This window comes from Leptosomus discolor, chromosome 7 (genome assembly GCF_034619465.1).
Source record: "Leptosomus discolor isolate bLepDis1 chromosome 7, bLepDis1.hap2, whole genome shotgun sequence".
Taxonomy (NCBI): Eukaryota; Metazoa; Chordata; class Aves; order Leptosomiformes; family Leptosomidae; genus Leptosomus; species Leptosomus discolor.
Window position 1 is genome coordinate 27,357,443 of NC_141397.1, and position 19,441 is coordinate 27,376,883.

The 19,441-nt window shown below is 43.5% G+C and overlaps 1 protein-coding gene across 1 annotated transcript in view; it reads right to left on the bottom strand.

Annotated features, from left to right (window-relative positions):
• The window catches only part of BMPER (BMP binding endothelial regulator), a 146,351-nt gene that overhangs the window by 87,869 nt on the left and 39,041 nt on the right, over positions 1 to 19,441 (bottom strand). The window lies entirely within an intron of this gene.

Sequence of the window (19,441 nt, forward strand, 5' to 3'; positions counted from 1 at the left end):
GGGTTTCAGAGTAGTATTAGAGTGACATATAATGAACAAAAATGCAGTATTTGTAGCTACTTTTAAATGCAGAAAAACAAGGGGGGAAAAAATGCCTGCAGTGTACACTGAGGTGAATTACTAAAGCCCCTCTCCATCAAAAATCAGAACCACCAAGACCACCATAAAATCAATAGTTATCATATTTTTAAAGCAACATTTAGCTTGCGAAATTTCAAAGGAAAAACAGCAGTTCCTCCCTTTTCTTGCTCCCACCAGTAATGTTCAAAAAGAAATCTGCAAGTTCCACTTCTCCATGTTTCTAATCCACCAAGACTGTTTAAAAAAATAATTCTTTTCTATGGAGCATTTGATCAGATGGAAGTGAAATAAATGGAATGGAAAGGACGAAAGACCCTGAGCAAACTCTTCTCCAAATAATGTTTATTTGGGCTTGAAATTTAAAAATTAAAAGAGTTGAATTGAGACACGCTGTTGGGTAAGCGTTGCAGAACAGCCTGTGGGGCACTTCCTTGGTAGGAATCTCCAGCACTGGCAAAAATTCCTCTCTGATTCACCCTCACTGCTTTTCTCCTAGTTGAAAAGAGAATTTCTAACGAACACTTTAATTTCTCTGGTCCCTCTTGAAAATCCAAAGGTCATGAAGACCCCTCACCACTGCAAACCTGGAAGGAGAAATGTTGCCTCCCGTAGGCAGCCTGGAGAGTATGGCTTACAGGAACAACACAAAGCTCACACAGGTCATGTCAGCTGGTAAAGAACAACTAGCTGAGCAGGAACACAGGGCTGTGCTAGCACTGCAGGGACACTTAAAAGCTGAGATTTGTCAAGATGACATGACTTCAACACCAATTGCAATGCCGTGATTCTCTCCTTTTCCCTCTATCAATATCTGAGCCTTTTCTCTCCTCCTCATCTTTGGGGACTTGGGTTTTACTCAGAAATATTTTTCTTCTGTAAATTGCCATTTTTATCTCATGTCACAGAACCAATCTCCCTGCTTGGCCTGTCTTCCCACCCCACGCAGTTGCACTACACACACTATGAAGCTGTTCATCCATCAGCGAGCCCAAGCGACCTGCGGCAACATCGTGTCTGGCAGCAGTATCACCATGGGGTTCTCACCGGTGGGTTCCTGGGGAGCCTTCCTCAGCAAAAGGTCGGCTGGGAACTGAGGCGCACACACCTCCACGAGCTAGCCCCAGCCAAGTCCTCCCACCACAATGCCACAGCAGACCTCTGTTTTCTTTCACTCAGCTGGCTGTTCCCCAGGAGCTGAATTAGGCAAGATAGCTAGACAGCTTCACACAGGTGGCAGAAATCTGTAGGTTTAATTAGAAAAACACTCTCCCTGTACACAGGGGATTTCTGCTGGGAACCTTGAAATGCTTACAGCAATGAACCAGAATCTGGTAACCTTCTGCCCAGTCTTTACCAGGAGGCCACTACTCACTCGAAGGGAAGCTGAGCGTACGCAATTTTGGTTCACACGTCACTCAGGTGGAGAATTCACAACGTCAAACACTGCATGGCCCCATCACTACAACAAGGTCCTCCACACTCAGCACTTGGCCGTCTTAGGGTTTCCAAGCCACATTTGCTTTGAGTGCTGGAAGTAAGGAACAAACAAGAACCTAATTTTAATCTTATAGAGGGGCCTAAGAAACAGGGAGTAAGTTAGAGGGGCCCTGAATGACATTCACTACCTGAACAAGGCCTCCAGCGATTCAAAAATGTAAGCACCATAAAGATGGTTTAAAACAGTATTTACCTCATTCCTGATCAACACAAGGAAAGGGATAATTGTGAATATGGGCAGCAGTTGTGACTCTAGGACCACCAGCTGATGGTTGCCTTCCAGATCTTAGCATTACCAACTGGAGACTATCCCATACTCAGAGGTTTGCCAAGAAGGGTTGCATGAGCTTCAGGCAAAGGCAGTCAGATTATCTCAAGCCACCTATATCAGCTGCTTGAGCCTATGCAGCTGACTTTGCCTGCAGTCCATTTAGCAAGTGCTTCCTGGCTCCCTTCCACTGGGGGAGCTCAGGGGATAGGAACGTACACAAGACGGGAATATCAAACATCTGGAGATGGTAACATCTTAACCAGCACAGCTGCCAGCAAAGCGAACATCTGTCTGTTGCCCAGGTCTCCTTTCACAAATGAAAACGCTCTCTCCCACAGGCTCATCTGCGGACAATACAAGTATCTGCTCCCTCACTAAGAAAGTACCTTGTCCGTGGTTAAGTTTGTCTACAGTGTGAATTAGCCCATGCAATAGTCTGTGTTGCCACAGCTAGACTGCTTTGGATATCAAAGCTAACTTGAGTATACTACAGCGTCAAGCACATCTAACTTTTTTATTGCAAGTTTCAGTGTAAATGAGCCACAGTAAAACTAAGAGGAAACAGCACCAAGGAGAATATTCTCTGTGACTTTTTGGCATGACCAGTACTACATATAGGTTGGATAATAATGATGCGATTCCCTCAGACTACTTACTTTCCTAAAGAACATGACACATGGTTTGGTTCTTAATGTTTAAACTTTTTTCCACCCAGTAATTAAATAAGTTGTCAAGCAGCTCTCCCACACACAGGCAAAGCTGTTGTTTATGAACAGTCTGGGGCCCTCTCTGAAGTACTGTTGAGGATTTGGCAAGCCTCTTAGACCCAGCCAACAGTGTCATGTACACCCAATCTGCACTGACCCATGCATCATGCAGACGGAAATGCTACCACAGTCAAAGGACATTTATTAAGACATGGAGAATTCCAGATTTAGGAAATTCAGAGCACCAGAGCAGATCTTAAGTCTCGTGCCAATCCTGCCTGAGAATGCAAACCACACTACAGCGTTGCTACAGGGAGAGCAGTGTTAGGTGGGAGGGAAACACAACACCCAGCACTTATCAGGAAACTTTCTCGTCTGGAAATACCCTGCTCTCATGCCTCCCATTCACTGCTGGCTTCACCCAGCATGAAATCACCGCTAATGCTGCCCGTCTCTCACAGTAGTTTATTTCATTCTGAGGTGTAATCAATTCTTACTTTACTCCAACTAGCACATTCCTACTGGTGATGTCTTTAGGCTCTCCTATTCTCATGACATCACTGAGACACTGTCTTGCTCTTACTGGCCAACAAAGTTTTCAAAGCACTGCGTCTGGAGAGGGAATTCCTGCCTGAGAACACAAGAAGCCACTTCTCTCTCTGGCTGGTTCACTACTACTGCCGTCAAATCCTGTTCAGCTTCCCAAGCAAATGCACTTCTGCTTGTTCACCTCCTGCCTGTTCCACCTCCCCTCCAGCCCAGTATGGCATAGCTCAGGGCATCTCTCAACTCCCTTTCTACTGCTGCAAATTACACAGAAATTATGTGCTTTCTACCAACAGAGAAAGATAAAACACATTCGCGCTCTGTTTTATTCCATGCTTGGCTAAATACATCTCTGCTATTGCTCCTGATGGTCTGTATTGTAGGAGCAGCAGCAGTGAAAAAAGTAACCATTCTTTTACCAAATTTCTCAGTATAATGATTCGTTCTTCTAGTACATTTCCTGCCTTTTGAGAATTTTCTGTGTTTTAGGGCAAGGTAAATAAATCCTGCAACTCACATGAGTGTTCTATTTTTGACAGTTCTCAAGGATATCAGATTAATGGACAACGCTCAGTATCACGAAAACATCGTGCAAGAAAAAGGGAAAAGCCACACTCCCTGGGAAAATACATAGAGATTAAGTGTTCCAGCATGAAATGTATTTTGCTGCGTTCCTGCTGGCTCTTTGCCTGCCTTCATGTGGGGAGAAAGGATAAGGTGTGAAGCCAGATCAAGCTTCCTCTTCTGCCTCCAACAAGACAATCCACAACCAAGGAAAGAGCACTGCAAATAAGCCCTGCATACAGATGCTTTTCAAGAAAGCAGGACAGGCAGTCCCAGTGGAAGGTGAGCTCATACTTAATCTTGGCTGGCCACATGCCCATTTTCTCCAGAGAAGGTGTTAGCAGTCCAGGGATATAGCTGTAGTTGAAGTCGTATGGACCGAAGTCATACGGACCTTTCCCTACTTCCTAAAATTCTTCTTCATTAGGACCATCGCTAAATAACATGAAAACATTTCTCTCATCTTTAACAGCTACAAATAATGTGTTCCACCATCCACAGTTAAACTCAAGAAAATTCAGATGTAATTTTTAATGCTGTTCCTTTCGTGACTGGAGTATCTGCTAGGACATTTCCTTCAATGTGAGGCAATGCTTTGCTCACCGGATGCAAACTCCCAGAACTTGTCATGTTTGCCCAGTTGTCATTTGTAGATATTTAATGCTAGCCCAACATCTGTATGTCACATTCTCTCCTTAAAACCCTAAGTGCTTTTCAAAGCCTGCCATATGCCAGAGCTTTCTCAGTTATTGCTCATCATTGGAAGTGACTCTCCTAGTTTTTGGAATGTCATCTCTGACCCAAAAAGTTGCCTCAGAGACAAATACCACCATGCTCTGGCTACCCTGCAGTAGCTCATTAGAGACCTGGCACTTATTGGGACCATCCAATCATCCCAGTTAAAGGATCCCCCACTGTACAGTAAATGTGTCCACATCACTCAGAACCAGCCTTAGCAGCAAAAGAAAACAAAGGTTAAGCGAGTGTATTTACTTAAAAGCACAGACTAGCAGTAGTAGAGTAAAGATACAAAAATATAACACAAATACATGTTTAAGCTTTCAGTAAGTAACAAATGATCCACTTCTCAGCTGCCCCAACATCTCAGGTACCTCCCACTTACCATAAATTCAGCCAGTCTCCCTCTACATCCTGAAAACAGACTCTGTAGCTTCTGTTGCCTGGGACAGCACTGGTCTCCACCTCTCTGCCTTCTGCTGTGCCCTCTCAGAGGAGCGGGAAGGCCTAGAGCAAAACCTGTGACACTTCTAACTACATCCAAAGCTAAAATGTCTTTGACCCTCTGACTTCTTTTCACTGCATGATGGTGCTCCATGTAACACTGCAGGAATTAAGTCAATCTGGCCTAATTTGGCACTTCTACTTTTTTTTTTTTTTTTTTTTTTTAATAAGCACGTTCCTGATCTCTGCATCTCTTACAGACAACTCAAGAAATAGTGGTAAAACTTCATATACTGTATTAGGAGGAATATTAAATCAACATCTCCTTATAGCAACTGCTGGAGACAAGCCACTTGCCCAGATGAATCTTTCTTCTGCCTCAGTTTGCGAACCCTTATGTCTGAACCAGCAAACAGAGGATTCAGATATACAGAGCACTTGAACAGGTTAATGTAGCAACATGCACAACGGAAAGGCGTCCATAAGAGTCCTAGTGAACACAAAGACACTGCTTAAGTAGCCCAAGGTATTTCTTTTTAAATATTCAATTGTGAGTGAATCAGTGATGACTCAAAGAAAATAACCCTCTTGTCTCCCTATGGGAAGTCAAGCACACAGTAACGAAGGTTGCCCCAACAGACACAGGCGAGTAGCTTCTTCCGAGGATTAGCATGTCATTCTCTGCTAGAGGAAAAAGGAGAGAAAGGAAAGGGAAAAAAGAATAAAATATCTACATTTTATTCTACATGTCTACTACACCATCCCCAGGCCCTTCCCTTCAGAAATGAAGGAAATGAAATGTGAATGTGAATTACTAGGGCATAAATTGCTTCTCCTTCTTAATTACAATAGCACTAAAGGTACAGGCCTTCCTAATTATTTACTTCATGGGGTGGATTGTCCTCCTAGGTAGTCTACAAGAACAAGAGGAGTAGATGCCTGCTGGCCCTTAGGTCTAAAAGAGGAAAAGCCCATCACTCAAGAACCTATTTTGTGTTTACCAGGGTGATTACAAACAGCTCCAGTCCCTTACTTCCTTCCCAGCCTTGCAAAAGGTTAAGTGTTAGCAAGTTTAAATTTGCAGCTTAAATTTGTCCCCTACATGCTGACTTCAGTGGTCATATGACTAGCTAACCCCCGCATAGCCGTGGCTACTAGCCAGCCACCACCTCCTAAGTAAAGCACACTATTCGGTAACCCACTCGTCTCATGCCTTACACATTAAATTAGCCAAAGAGAAGGTAAGTCGAGTGTGAATAACCCTGCAGCAAAGCGGTTGCATCCTGTTAACTGCTGCAAGGAGGCAGAGAGGCTGCACCGAGCGGTGCTAGCTGCAGCAGCCGCTTGGGAGTCGTGCTGTGTATGCAAAGGCATTTCAGGGCTAACGAGCTAATGACTGGTGACTTCATTTACCTTCATTTTAATAATAAATAACAACGTGAACCTAGCACTTGCAGCTAACTGGACTCCAACTTAACACTACCTTTTTTAACTCCCCAGTGGAGCACAACTGTTTAGATTTCCTTCCTTTCTATTCTCCTATCATTTTAATTAGGCTGAAACCCAAAAGCTGTATATTGATGCCTGTTGTTCCAATATTGCAAACTTTTATCAATCTATATATGCAAAAGTTTATTTCAAAAACTGCACTGTCACCAGAAACCAAATCCAAGTTTTACCCTGCTGACCCAAGTTTCATTACCAGAGAAATTATTATGGGGAGAGGCAAAAGCAGAGAACAGGAGCACTATTAAAAGGCGTCACTCAAACACACACACACAAACATATACACGGTAACATCACCAGCCAGGAAGTCAGCGTGAACGCAAAAAAAAAGGTCAAGTACTTTCAGGTTCTAGGGAATTATATTTAAATTGGGGGATTGCTGAATGCAGAAACAGAGCTGCTGGCACCTCCCAATATGGCTCTTATTAAATGTCTGTTATTAATTGTCCAGTTAGTCATAGCTGGCCATGGCTCTGCTTAGGAGTTTCTGAACTTGGGGACAGCCCGTCAGGCTGCCTGTAGCACTTCACAGTGCCCTTCTACTGGTAAGATGCCTCCGCACGGGATAACTTCTCCTTTTCCATCACTCTGAATTAACTTTCACTTTCTACAGCTCCGCGTGCTGCTGGAGCGAGGCAAGCGCGCGCCCTTCGGCCAGGCGAGGCTGAACCCCGCCGCACCCCACCCAGCCCAGCGTTGCCTCGCCAGTGGCTCCACCAGGCCCGGGGGGCAACTCGGCGGCTGTCTCCTGCCTTTTGGTGACAGGTCTTGTGCGTGCCTTGGTGCCACGCGTCTCCTCGTAAGGCCTGGCTGGGCCTGAGCCCACCGAGGCACGGCTGAGGTAGGTAGCCCTGCCAAATCCCCACACCAAGGGATCAGCCATTTGAACAATTCGCTCTTCACTGAAGACGTTTTAGCTCTCCGACTGACTTCTCACTTTATGGCTCCTGGCTTTTTTTTAAAAAAAATCCCCAGTTACAAACCTATTTCCACATTGTTTTCAAGGTGACCACTATAACAGGCTCATGACGGCGGAGCAGGGTGATTCACCCCGCCTGCCCCCCCCCCTTCCCCCGGCAGCCACCAGGTGGCGCTCGGCAACAGCGCGGAGCTGCCGCTGGCCCAGCGGGGCCGCGCCCGGCAGCGCCCCCCCGCGGCGGGACAGGGGACGAGCCCGCAGAGCCGCGCGGCCACGGGCGGCCGGGAGGGTCCGGGCCCCACGTGCGCGCACACGGACGCCGGCGAGCACGCGCGAGCACGTGAGCACTCGTGCTCACAAATACGCGCGCTCACACCAACAGTCACGCGCGTGCGCAGAGCGGCGCACACACGAAGCACAAAACCACACGCAGGTCCGGAGGTACCCACGCGCGCTTCACTTCTTCCTGTCACTGGGCCTGTCCTCGTTTCAAAAATAAGCCATCCCCGCCCCCCCCCCCCCCCCCATCACGTGACTGTTTTGCACTATGGCAAAACAACCCAGTTAGGCTACATTTGTAAATTTTCCATTCGGCCTCCAGGCCATTACACACGTCGTTATCATAAAGTTTGCTGGTGTTTGCTCTTGAGTATCAGAACGGTAAGCTCCAAAAGCAGGACTCCATCTACCCCTGAGTTAACGCCACTGAAATGAACCTAATTAAACCAGGACATCACAGGTCGTGCAGGATTACTTGAAAACCAAGTTTGTTTTCCAAAATTCAGAGGCAGCACACAGCCATCCCCAAAGACAGTAGCCTGCTGTTGACAGCGCTCTAGCAATAGGTGATAAAATTATGCGGTGGGCATAATTAGTTTCTCATTTTTATACCACCCAACCCAACTCCTCGATTCCATTTTTACAAACAAAGTTATCTCAATTTTATCACAGAAAACCACATTCATTTTAATATTTGTGACCTTTAAGTTCAGCATTGTTTAATTCAGATAAAAGGAGCAGACATTGAGTCTAAATGCAATTGGATTTAAAAGGGCTAGAACAAACTTCTTCCCTAGGGCCAGGGTTTCAAAGCCAGTGCTGTCAAGCCTTTCTCACTCAAGCATGAGGTGGTGCTACTCAGCACCGCCTTATTTGAGGCCATTTAGCTTTTTGGAACCAAGAACACAATCATCATTTACCACGTTTGAAAATTTCCATCCTGTTTTGTTTCATTGCTTTCTTTTCTGCACTGAAATGTTGAAACTCTGAGTCCTCAAAAAAAACCCACCCAAACCCCAAACTAATTTCTGTCAACAGACTGGAGAGAAACATCTTGGTAGTATTTCATGGGGCTGACACATCCTCATTCTGGTGTTCTGGCTGTTGAAGACAAATCGTCACACTCCTACACATTTTCAACGTATTGATTCTGATTTATTAAACCAGTAATTTTGCAAACTATTATGGAAGACTAAATTTTATCCAAATTACTGTTCAGCATTGGGGAAACGGGGAAGCAGATTTTAATACATTCACTATTGTACACTACCCAGATGCTGGATACTTAAATAATTTTTATGTAATAATATTAAATTGTTATTTATTTTGTAGTTGAACCACAAATATGCTTGTTGGTATTCTAGATATGAATATTTCAGGCTATTCTGACTGGGCATGTGTGGTATGCTACATTTTATTCAGTTTTCCTTCTGTGGGCAAGTGTCATCCCTAGGAGAAAATCTTCCATCTGATAAAAGTTGATATGAATTTCAAATGAGATCTTAGAAATTATTTTTTGTGATACTGACTTAAAGCTCCTACTCCCAGTATGACTGGTTTACTTTGCTTGCAAGAACACAAATACTGCATAAATCCTGTACATCAGAAATTATTAATTCCTTTTTTGCCTTTGCTTTCATCTGCCCACTTCCAGGACACATCTTATGCATGCTTCCCCCCTTTAATAAACATAAGTATTTAGAAAAATATAGAGTTCAAAACAAAGCAGAGATGAAGTAATTTGTGGGGAGCTAGAAATTGCAGATTTTTATCTTTGTACAATCTGGATACCCCTGGGTTTTTGTGGGCAAGCTGCACCTTCCCTTGCTGTAGCAGCTCCAGGGTCCCAGTGAGTTTGAGCTGTGCTTGCTGCCCTTGGAGCACTGTACGCTTTACACGTTGTTTTGCAACCACTACATCACGAAGGAAAAAATATTGCCGAAGCATGACTTGGCTCCCTTCTGCTAAACCTTGCCACATCCTGAGAAGAGAACATCCTCTCTGTTTGAAACCAATTGCCCTACATCAAAAATCAGACTGGAATCAAAAATTTATTATAATCAGAGTATAACGGGCTACTCACTACAGCAGTATCAGGGAAAAAGAAAGCAAAATCCATGTCAACTTTGGGAAATTTGCCACCTCTTTCTGTAAGTTTGAAGGAAGTCTGAGATAAAGGATTTCCTGGAGACTGACAGCAGTGAGAGGCAGACGGGTAAGATATTTAGAAATAGAGGCACTCATTACAAAAACTGCAAAAAGTACTTTCGGTCATTAGATGTATTAGTAGTATCCTTATTAGCCTCTTGTGTGACTCAGAGAAATGGAACAACAGCTAACGTGCTACACAGGCTGATGATATTTCTGTTGATGTACGAGCATGTTTCTTCCCCCTCCACCACCCCCCTCCCGGCCCTCAAATTAGCCTGTAACTTACTCCTCATTTTATATAATTGCTTGCTGTTACCTCTGCTGAATACTCAGAAAGCAAGAATGTGTCCTCCAAATGCCATAAATGCTAAAGCTTCAAGTGAAGCCCATTTGAACACGGCGTAAAACCCCACAGCCCATACTTCAGGAGGCAGAGCTATTACTGCTGACCACAAGGAATGTAACAAAACCAAGGGGAAAGAAAATGCCTCCCTGGCTTGGTTTCCAGCAGGTGTCAACTTTTATGGGTCCTATTCCCATTTAGCTGCTTTATAATATGCATACTGTGTTAGAATCAGGTTCACGGTTAAAAAGACAAAGTCATAGTAGCAGACACTGTTCAGGTACTACTGATGTTTTTACAAGTACATGCCAACTACAAAGAGCAGCGGATAGTAGGATATAATAAACATAGGATTTTCCCTCCCTGCGTGGTCCCAGACATGTACGTACCCATACTTGCTTAAGTGCAGCACTGAAAAACCTAGATGGAGGAGGAATGGTAATTGCAGGAACCTTGGGGAATTAAAAAAACGGACCTCAAAAAGACAGAGAGCAGGGCAGTTAGCTGGCTGCTGAAAGAATAAATAGTGCATCAGCAACTAAAATTGCTAAGAAGAATTGCTATTCAGCTGCCTCCAGGAGAAGCAAAGTTATGCTGCAACTAGGAGAGGGGGCAGAGAACAGATGGAGCGCTGAAAAGCACAGAATCCTTAGACCACTTGGAATTAATTATTTTCACGTACGCTGTCTGATTTTCAAATTTTTGTTCAGCATGTTGAATATTCGAGTACAAGGCAGAGGATGGTAAAAGGAATAAGACTCTCCTCATTGTTATGCTCCCAAAGCCGAGGCCAGCTCTGTTTTTTCCTGTGAAGAAAGCTATTATTGGCAAGGGCACATTAGCTTCTGTCCTACTCTCAGAAAACTCCTGGTGCTGTGTTCTGGAGAAAGAAAAGAAAAAAGGGAAAAGAAACCACACAAAGCATGCAAGCTACTCAAATCCTTTTGGGCTCAGGCGCCTCAAACATCAGATCTGAGCCTGCTGGAAATCTGGACTTTACACTTTCAATTGCGTTGGCTCTGACACCCAAGTAGGCGCGATAAAGAAATTTCCATTTCAATGATTTTAGCACAAAATATTGAGTAATGCCACTAAACTCCATTTTACAAAACAAAACAAAACACACAAAAAAACCCAAAAAACCTCACACATCTGCTTTCTGTAGAAAATCTCAATGCTTTATTACAAAGCCTCTGGCAGAGAGCTGAAAACTTCTTGGGTTTTCAATGAAGCTTGGGTTTGTCAAGTTTAATGGTGTTCTAGTCATGTTTGGGACAGAAGCTTAGGTACTGTGAGAGTGCAACTTCCTGGAAGAAAGTTAAGACATCCAGGCAGTTTCTATCACTAGAGTTAAAAAGCATTTTTAAGGACTCACCTTTCATATTTAAGCATCTACAGTGGAAGCTGGGGACTTAGGTCCCACTGCTGACTCTAAGTCCGAGGTTAGAGTGCCTACAAAGATTTCTGCATCTTTTCTTCACATTGAGGTACCCACAGCAGAGTGCCAAAGATGTTATGATAGTTGGCTCCTAGTCAAATTTTATGTCTGAGAGGTTAAAGACAGAATAAGTAAATCACTGTCATGTCTCAGAGAACTTTTTTTTCCCTTTTCTGTTTCCTATGTCTATTTTGACAGACAATGAATTATTCTGCCTATCCCGTTCTCAGCCTAAGAGGATGAGTCATATAAAAAAGTTACAGCCTATCACAATCCTGAAAATAGTTTGCTGGGTACCATTTTCCTCCCCTTGACTATCCAAGGTGTTTGCGTCTCATTATTAAGACAACAAAAGTAATAAATATGTTCATTAACATTTAAAAAGCTGATGGAATGCAAGGAGTCTTTCTATATGACTGGTTTGTTGTAAGAAATGTTAATTTATCACATATCCCAGCTGGAGAATAGTTTATCAGGCAGGGTAGGAAACTTGCTCCCTTATCAACACAAAATGCTTCCAGGGCAGAAAACAAAAGCAATACTGTAGAAGGCACTGGAAAGAGCAAGGAGAATTTAGGCAGACTAATAGCAAGCCAAGATGGAATTTGGCAATCACACTAGATCTCAACAGCAATTCAGACCTAATGATCGCAAGTTTCACTTTACATCTTGTACAAAAGACATTAAATATGAACAAAGTCAACAGCCACAGCCATTAATTAAGTAAAGAAATACGGTACCCAAAGTGATGCAGAGGTCAGACTTGAGAGAGGGGAAAAAACTTAAAACCCGAAGCTTCTCATGTGTCAATGTATTGCCTCCAATCTTTAATCTTTTTTTTTTTTTCTTTTGAAAATCAGGCAAAGAAAAACAAGTAAGTGTTATACAGTTAGTTAAGCTCTCTTGTGTAAATGTGTTTAGCAATATTGTGCATACTAAGACAACTTGCCTCAGGACACAGAAGGCTGTGTGCAAGTTTAAAATCATTAACTATTGTTATCAAATAACAACCCCCAAACCTGTGACACCCAAGTTTATTTAAACTGAAAGGGTGACAAACATGAAAGCCAAGCACTCCTACTCTTCTCAGCCTCTTCTTCATTGTAATACCAGCCAGAAGGGTCCTGAACTCTTCATAAAATGTTTGGCAAACAAAGGCTTTGTTAATTGACAAGCTATTGCTTTTACTGCTTCCTACCACAACTTGTGGGAATCTTTTAGACCCAAATCAATTCTGCACACAAGTGTTCCCATGAGATGCCACACGCATTCCCATTTGAAGCCACTTACAAGAAGTGCTACAGCCATCTCTCATAAAACCTTTGTCTTTGCAGGGCACTTCTGAAACCTCGTGCAACCCTTTCATCCCCTGCTGGCAAGCAGGTTCTTTTTTTTGTCTGTTTGTTTGCTTACTCTAACCAGGTTGTTTTCTGCCATCTTACTGCTTTGTTTTCCCTCCAAGATAGTTCCTTGCCTTTGCAAGGAGTGAGTTATAGCAGAGATGTTTGTAGTCTTCATTGCAGCCCAGTGCCAATAAAAAATAGTCCCCTCATCAGAGGCTGCCTGTTAACAGCTCTCCTTTATTGTTAAAGCTCTGTGTACTTAATTCTTCTCTGTCAATAAGAACAATCAATCTCAGCCTGTTAATTAGGAAGAGTTTAGTGAGACAAGGGACTGCCACCTGACAGCAGAAGCGCTGTTCCTTTGCCCTCAAGAACTACATAAACCTACACTCGAGGTATAAGCCTTTATTATCACCCTTTAAAAATGGTCAACCTGCATTATTTTTTTCTTTATATGCTTTAGGAGTGCAAAATCCACCCTGCTCTGTGCATTTATTTCCTTTAAATGATAACAAGTCCTGGACACTTTTTCTCTGTACTGCAAGAGGTTGTTCACAGTTGGAGGGGGCTGTTAATCAGCATTTACTTAGGCCCTTCAGGTACCCAGAAAGTTTTTAAGTCTTTCATGCTTCTAGTGTCACTTAATTCATTAATTATTGCAATACCATCTTGGATCATCAAACTGGAAAGACAGTCTCTGTCCAAACACAGGCTTTATAAAGGCAGAGCTCCTTCCTCCAACTCATCAGCATTTCCACCCTTCCTTTCCAGCAGGAAAAATTCCCTGCAGAAATCTGCCAAATCAGCCTTTTATCTTTCTTCACATTCTGCCACACTTTCTTCTCTCAGGGACAGGAATACATGTCCTTATGGCACAATGGCACTCATCTTTGACTGGTGGCCACAGATGCCCTCTCAGAAATAACAACTGAGTAGTGCTACCTGTGCAAAACGATGGAGAAGAAAAGAGAAGAACAGCTAGAGGTAGAGCCCTCTGACTGCACAGCCAGGAGAGCATGGACCATGCTGAACCACAGAAGGCAAATTTGAACTGAGTCCTGAAGGGCAGGAGGGGCGAGCAAAGAGCTCTGAGGAAGAAAGTGATATGAGAAAGATGCTGTATGTTCTAGGCTCGTGACTCTTAAAGAGTCACCTAAATCTTCAGGAAGCTGCTCAATGCCTCTGCTCCCCTAGAAATGTACCCAAACCAGGCACAGTCTCGCTGCACAGAAAGACTCCTTCAATCCTCACCAAAATTAAAAGCATGACGAAGGGTTTCTGCAGCCTGAGCCAGTAACATGCTCTGACTAGGTAAGCTAGGAAGATCTGCAGGTAGGAGAGATGTAAGACAATATTCAAATATCCACAGAGGGAGGAAATGAGACCTTGCCACTGAAAGATGCTTTCTAAACTCTGAGATTTGAAGTGCTTATGAATATAAATCATTTACACTGAATAATTAACACTGAATTATGCCCACTTGCATTGGTATTCAAGAGCTCACTTGTATTTCAGAAAAACTATGATTAATTTTATTTTTAACTTTACTCCATGACTTTTATTAAAAAGATTTTTAACTTTTTCCCAGACACATTTTTTGACAAAATTTTTACATTTTTGAGGAATCAAAAGAAAGATTAAAATGGCCTGCCAATGACAAAAAACACCTCACTTTTTTTTTGACCACTTTTTTTTTAAACGTCCAAACTATTTTTTTTTAACTTTGATATTTCCAAAATTAAAAGAATTTAGTATTTCAGACATGGCACATGTAGTGTACAATCCCTATGGAAGTGGGTATACTTTTTGAAGCCTGAAGAAAATCAGATAAAGAAAGAATAAATAACAGGACACTGTCTATGTGTCTATGCCACATTATTTTTCTTGCTGAAGTTCAGCACATAACAAGCCCTTGCTCTTCCACACCAACATGCACAGCCATATTACTTTACCTGCCTGGAAGATTGTGTTTTTATTAGGCCAGTCAGAAAAGCAAACTTTCTAGCCTTGCAAAAAATCTGCAGACAAATGTATGGGGGGTTCCCAGAGAGACACAGTGAGCACCCCTCCATATGCCTTTTCTGAATGCTTACTGCTCTCCATTTGCATCCACCCATAAGCCAACCATTTCTACTTACATCACTAACTTTGAGAAAGTGAACACTCCTCCTACCAAAAGACCAACTCTTTGCTTTTCCAACCCTGATTACAACTCTTTGCATCTGTTTCTTAGCCCCTGAAGTGGGGGCAGAAGTGTCTGCTGGATCTTGGAGCTGAATCAAAGGAGCTGGAGTACATGGAAATTAGGGAAGATCAGCATTTGGCACTTCACTGAGGATGGAAATTTGAATTTGGACATAGCTTCTGCTACCAAACTTCACTGAGGATACATTTAATTGCAGGTTCCCCTGAGTTTCCCCATAGATTGGAGTACCGCCCCGACAGTCCATTGTGGTGGGACGTATTTCAGCAGCTCCCAATATCTGTTAAACCAAGCCTTTAAAGCAGTATCAGGGTGTTTTATCTCCCAGCTGACTTCAGGGGCAGGATCCATCTTGGCTATCTTCAGCCATCTCAGAGGCCAGGGAGTTTCGTAGCACACACACCCCCCCCCCCCCAGTTAGTGGAGGAAGATAGGCATCTGCAGAGAGTAATCCATCCCACCTCTCTCTCTCCATTAACTTAAGAGAAGCCCAGATAAGTAGTTCAGACGAGACAGATTACTTCTGAATGGCTGGAGCTAGACAAGATGAATTCCACCCTCAGTGTCCAAAACACTAACATATGTAGCTTCTCATTACTTATCACAGTTTCAACGCCTGTTACTCATTGATTTAGAAACAGATTTTCTCGATGCGATTTCCTTTTCTTTGTGCAAAACTTTCATTATGCAGTTTTTGCACCCTAGCACTCAGGAACATAAATGACAAGACATTTCCTGCACAGACCCACAAGTACACCTGCAGACCAGGAGCTGTGTGTGTCTTGAGTCCCTCTGAGCACACTTGAGCAGCAGTGTAAAAGCCTCTGACGATGCAAAGGAGATTGAGCAGAGGCTGCTTTTAAATTCAGCTCTCCAAGGGCCCCCCATGCTCTGCTTCCAGCCATTTGGGTTTCACTTGCTTTGAATCGTTTTGGAAGAGCAGATAAGAGCTCAGGATTGCTTTTGTGAAGCGATGCCGCTTGGGGACCAAACGTGCGTGACCACCCATCATCCCCATGACGTGCCTCCCTGCAGGACAGACAGACGGTGCAACCCTTCCCACTCCCAGCCCTCGGCCATCCCAGCAATGCCGTAATCCAGCTTCCAACCGTTTCCCGAGCGGGTCCGCTCCCCTTCTCCCCGCGGGGGTGTGGAGGAAGACAGGTCCTGGGCTGCGGCGTCTCCATAGTGCTGTGCGCTCTCAGCATGGTGGTACCTCGTACCGCTGCATGCCTCGCATGCCGAAACGCGCAGCGCCCATGGTCTGGGTAACAGCGGTGTGAGTCAAAAGAGGCTAGTTATGAGTTTGGATACTACCATTTAAAGATAAGCTTCTCCATGGTTACTGCTCTCACGCAAGGTCACTTTCCTGCCAAACCTCCTCTCCTCCCTGGCTCTCTTTCCTTCCCTCTCCACTATTTTTTTTTTCCCAAACAAGCTACATCAAAAGAGAAAATGAAAACATTTAAGATAATCACAGTCTGACTATTTTAATGCAGGCTGTAGGAAAGGAAACATGTAAGCCAAGTGCTCTCACTGTGCTAGCAGAAACACACTCTTGAGCTCATAAAAGTAGTATCTAAGAAATAACACTTGATTAAAGCAGCCGGTCCTTCATTTAAGTAGGTGCTTATGGTAGGGAAAATATCCAAAATTTCTCTAGAACAGGCCACTGGCCTATCATGAAAAGCAGGAACAGGCCAGACAGATGAATTATTGCGAGACAGCTGGGTTTCAGCCGGGGTGTGAGGAGATCCCCATTATCCTGTCCACCTTTCTTACACAAATGCCTCTCCCCAGAGAAACTGAGTCAGTAAAAGCCAGCTCACTCATTCCTGACAGACAATATGCACTGAGTGAGAGGTGATATATTTTCATTTTCAGCAAGAAATCTTAGTCACCCCAAGGAGCGGCTCGCTTAGGAGAGCAGTAATGGAATACAGGGCCTTTCATCTCTGCCTCACTGTCACAAGCGCAGCCTGGCTCGGTAGCAACCCAAAAGTTACTAGCTAATGGGTTGTTTCAATGACCTCCATGAAACAAGTTTGATGGGTTTGGTCCAGTTTTCAGTAGACAATAACTAGAACTACAAGTAGCTTTAAACAGAACCCATATTAACAAGTTGAACACATGGCAGGTAAGGACCGAACGACTCGCGCACATGTAGCCGTACTGTTGCTTTTCCTACCCTTCAGGGCCATGGAGTGCAAGGGAAGCCCTGCAGTCAGCCAGCCTGCTCCACAGAGACAGGGATCCCCAGCTCCTAAGATCCCCATTTTGTCCTAATTTGCACAAGCAATGCGTGTTAAAAACAACAGCAAAATAACATCTTAACAACCATTTCGCATTCTTTAGGAGCTCAATAGTATCTAACAGGCGGCACTTTGAGCTGAAAATACCACAAATTTGAACTACCAAAGACTGAGCCCCACAGTCCAGGCCTGCTGATGTGTCCTGACTTTTGAGGACATCATTTTGCAAGGGTAAAATTCCTTTTTTTTTGTAATTCATTCCTCATTTTAATACATTTAGTGAGTGCAGGACAGCCCTGCATCTCTCCAGGAAAACAAACCACAGCCATCCCTCTTTACTTTTTTCCTGTTCAACGCTACCTGTAGTCCCACCCTGAGCTATCTCTGGGACAGTGATGGCCTATGGAGACCAGAATAATCCACCATTAGAAAAGCTTGCTCCCAAGTAAAATGCAGAATTCACCCTGATGTAAGAGTGGTTTGAATCCTTACCCCATCGCCCCCAAAATACCTTGGCAGTCATTTGTGCCACTTCCTCTGCCACATTTCTGCAAAAGATTCGCTAAATAATTACAATCTGAAATCCAGAAGAAATCTAATTTGGGGTGAGGCACTACCTTTCATCTGTTAAAGCCTGCACAAGTTACAGCACATCACAAGCCTTTTCCCATCACGTTGCATGACTAGATACACCTATCTTTAAATAAGGCATCCCCCAACTGCTTAGGTAAGAGATTTACTAGGGACCCACTGCCAACAGGGAATGGATAAAGCAGGCAGCAAACCACTGTCACAGCCCTGAGGGTGCCCCTGTTATTTCCTTTGAATTTAATTTACATAGGAATTAGCATAGGCCAAAATTCTGAAGGAAACAGGCAAGAGGGTAAAAAAAGGCATTGCAGAGAGAGGGAAGGGGATAGGTCAGGTGTGGCTTACACATAGATGGCATTTCTTTTGCACTTGGTAAGATTCAGAATTAGAGCTGGACATTTTATACAGATGTCATTAACAACCAAAACTATCATACTTCTTTCTCAGAAGGAATCATTAAGCCTCTTGCTTGAGGGTTTAAATGTCTTACTATCAGTAACTGATATGTTTCCTTTTCTACCGTAGCTGAGACTGGTAACTGTCAAAGAAAGACCCTCAGGCCTGACCCTGTATTCTGTATTCCTATATTTCTTTATATTGCTCTCCCTAAATATCTCCCACCTCCCATGCTCTTCTTGGCACACCAGAGAAGTTGCTTTTGTTATTTAGGCAACCAAGGAAAGTTGATCAAGGAGATACTGGCACACCAACAACAGGGCAATAGGCAACATCTGTACAGTATTCATGAAAGAGCAAAGCATAACCAGAAAAGACCCAAGTATGTCTCCACGGACTTGTCAACCATTCAGACCTGCCTTCCCCTGAGGAACATGACCAAGGAAAGCTGGAGTGTAAAGCTAGTACTTTACAGCTGAAGCAAGAAGGGGACCCACCGAATAGAGAGGGAGCAATGTTCCTCAGCCTGGGACAGGAGGCATTCAGCAGAGCAGGAGCCCAGGGCATATATCACTGTGACATATGTGACTCCATATGTGCATTATTACAGGATTAAAACTTAAAAAAAACCCCAAACAAAATTACTTGAGCAGCCTAATTCTCCAGAGGAGCAGTGAAGATTTAGTGTAAATTAATTTTGCAGATTACCAGGATTTTTTTTTCCCACAAAACAGTACAAGTTCTTTGCAGCAGCTTCATTAAATATATGTGCCTATGTATAAATACATATTAATTTTTTTACTCTATTGTTCTCCCTTATTTTATTTTCATGAAGCGGGAGAGCTGTGTCTGGTACTGACAAAACTCTTGGCATTCTACTGAAATGTAAAATTCCCTGGCCTTGCATTTTCTGCTGATAACCAGCCCATCGATTGCAACAAAAGCAGTGATCTGAACTTTGCATTTTACTCGTCTCACAGATCACACCAATAAAGTCAAAGTTATCTGCCCCAACTCACACAGCATTATCTTTTAACCTAATGGAAGTGAAAGAGAAGCCTGTGCTTATCACCCGAAGGATGCAATTATTACTTCCTCTCTATATCGTTGGTAGTCAAGGGTAAAATCCAGACTATAACCTTTTCATTAAGCATCAAGCGAAAAATCCACCT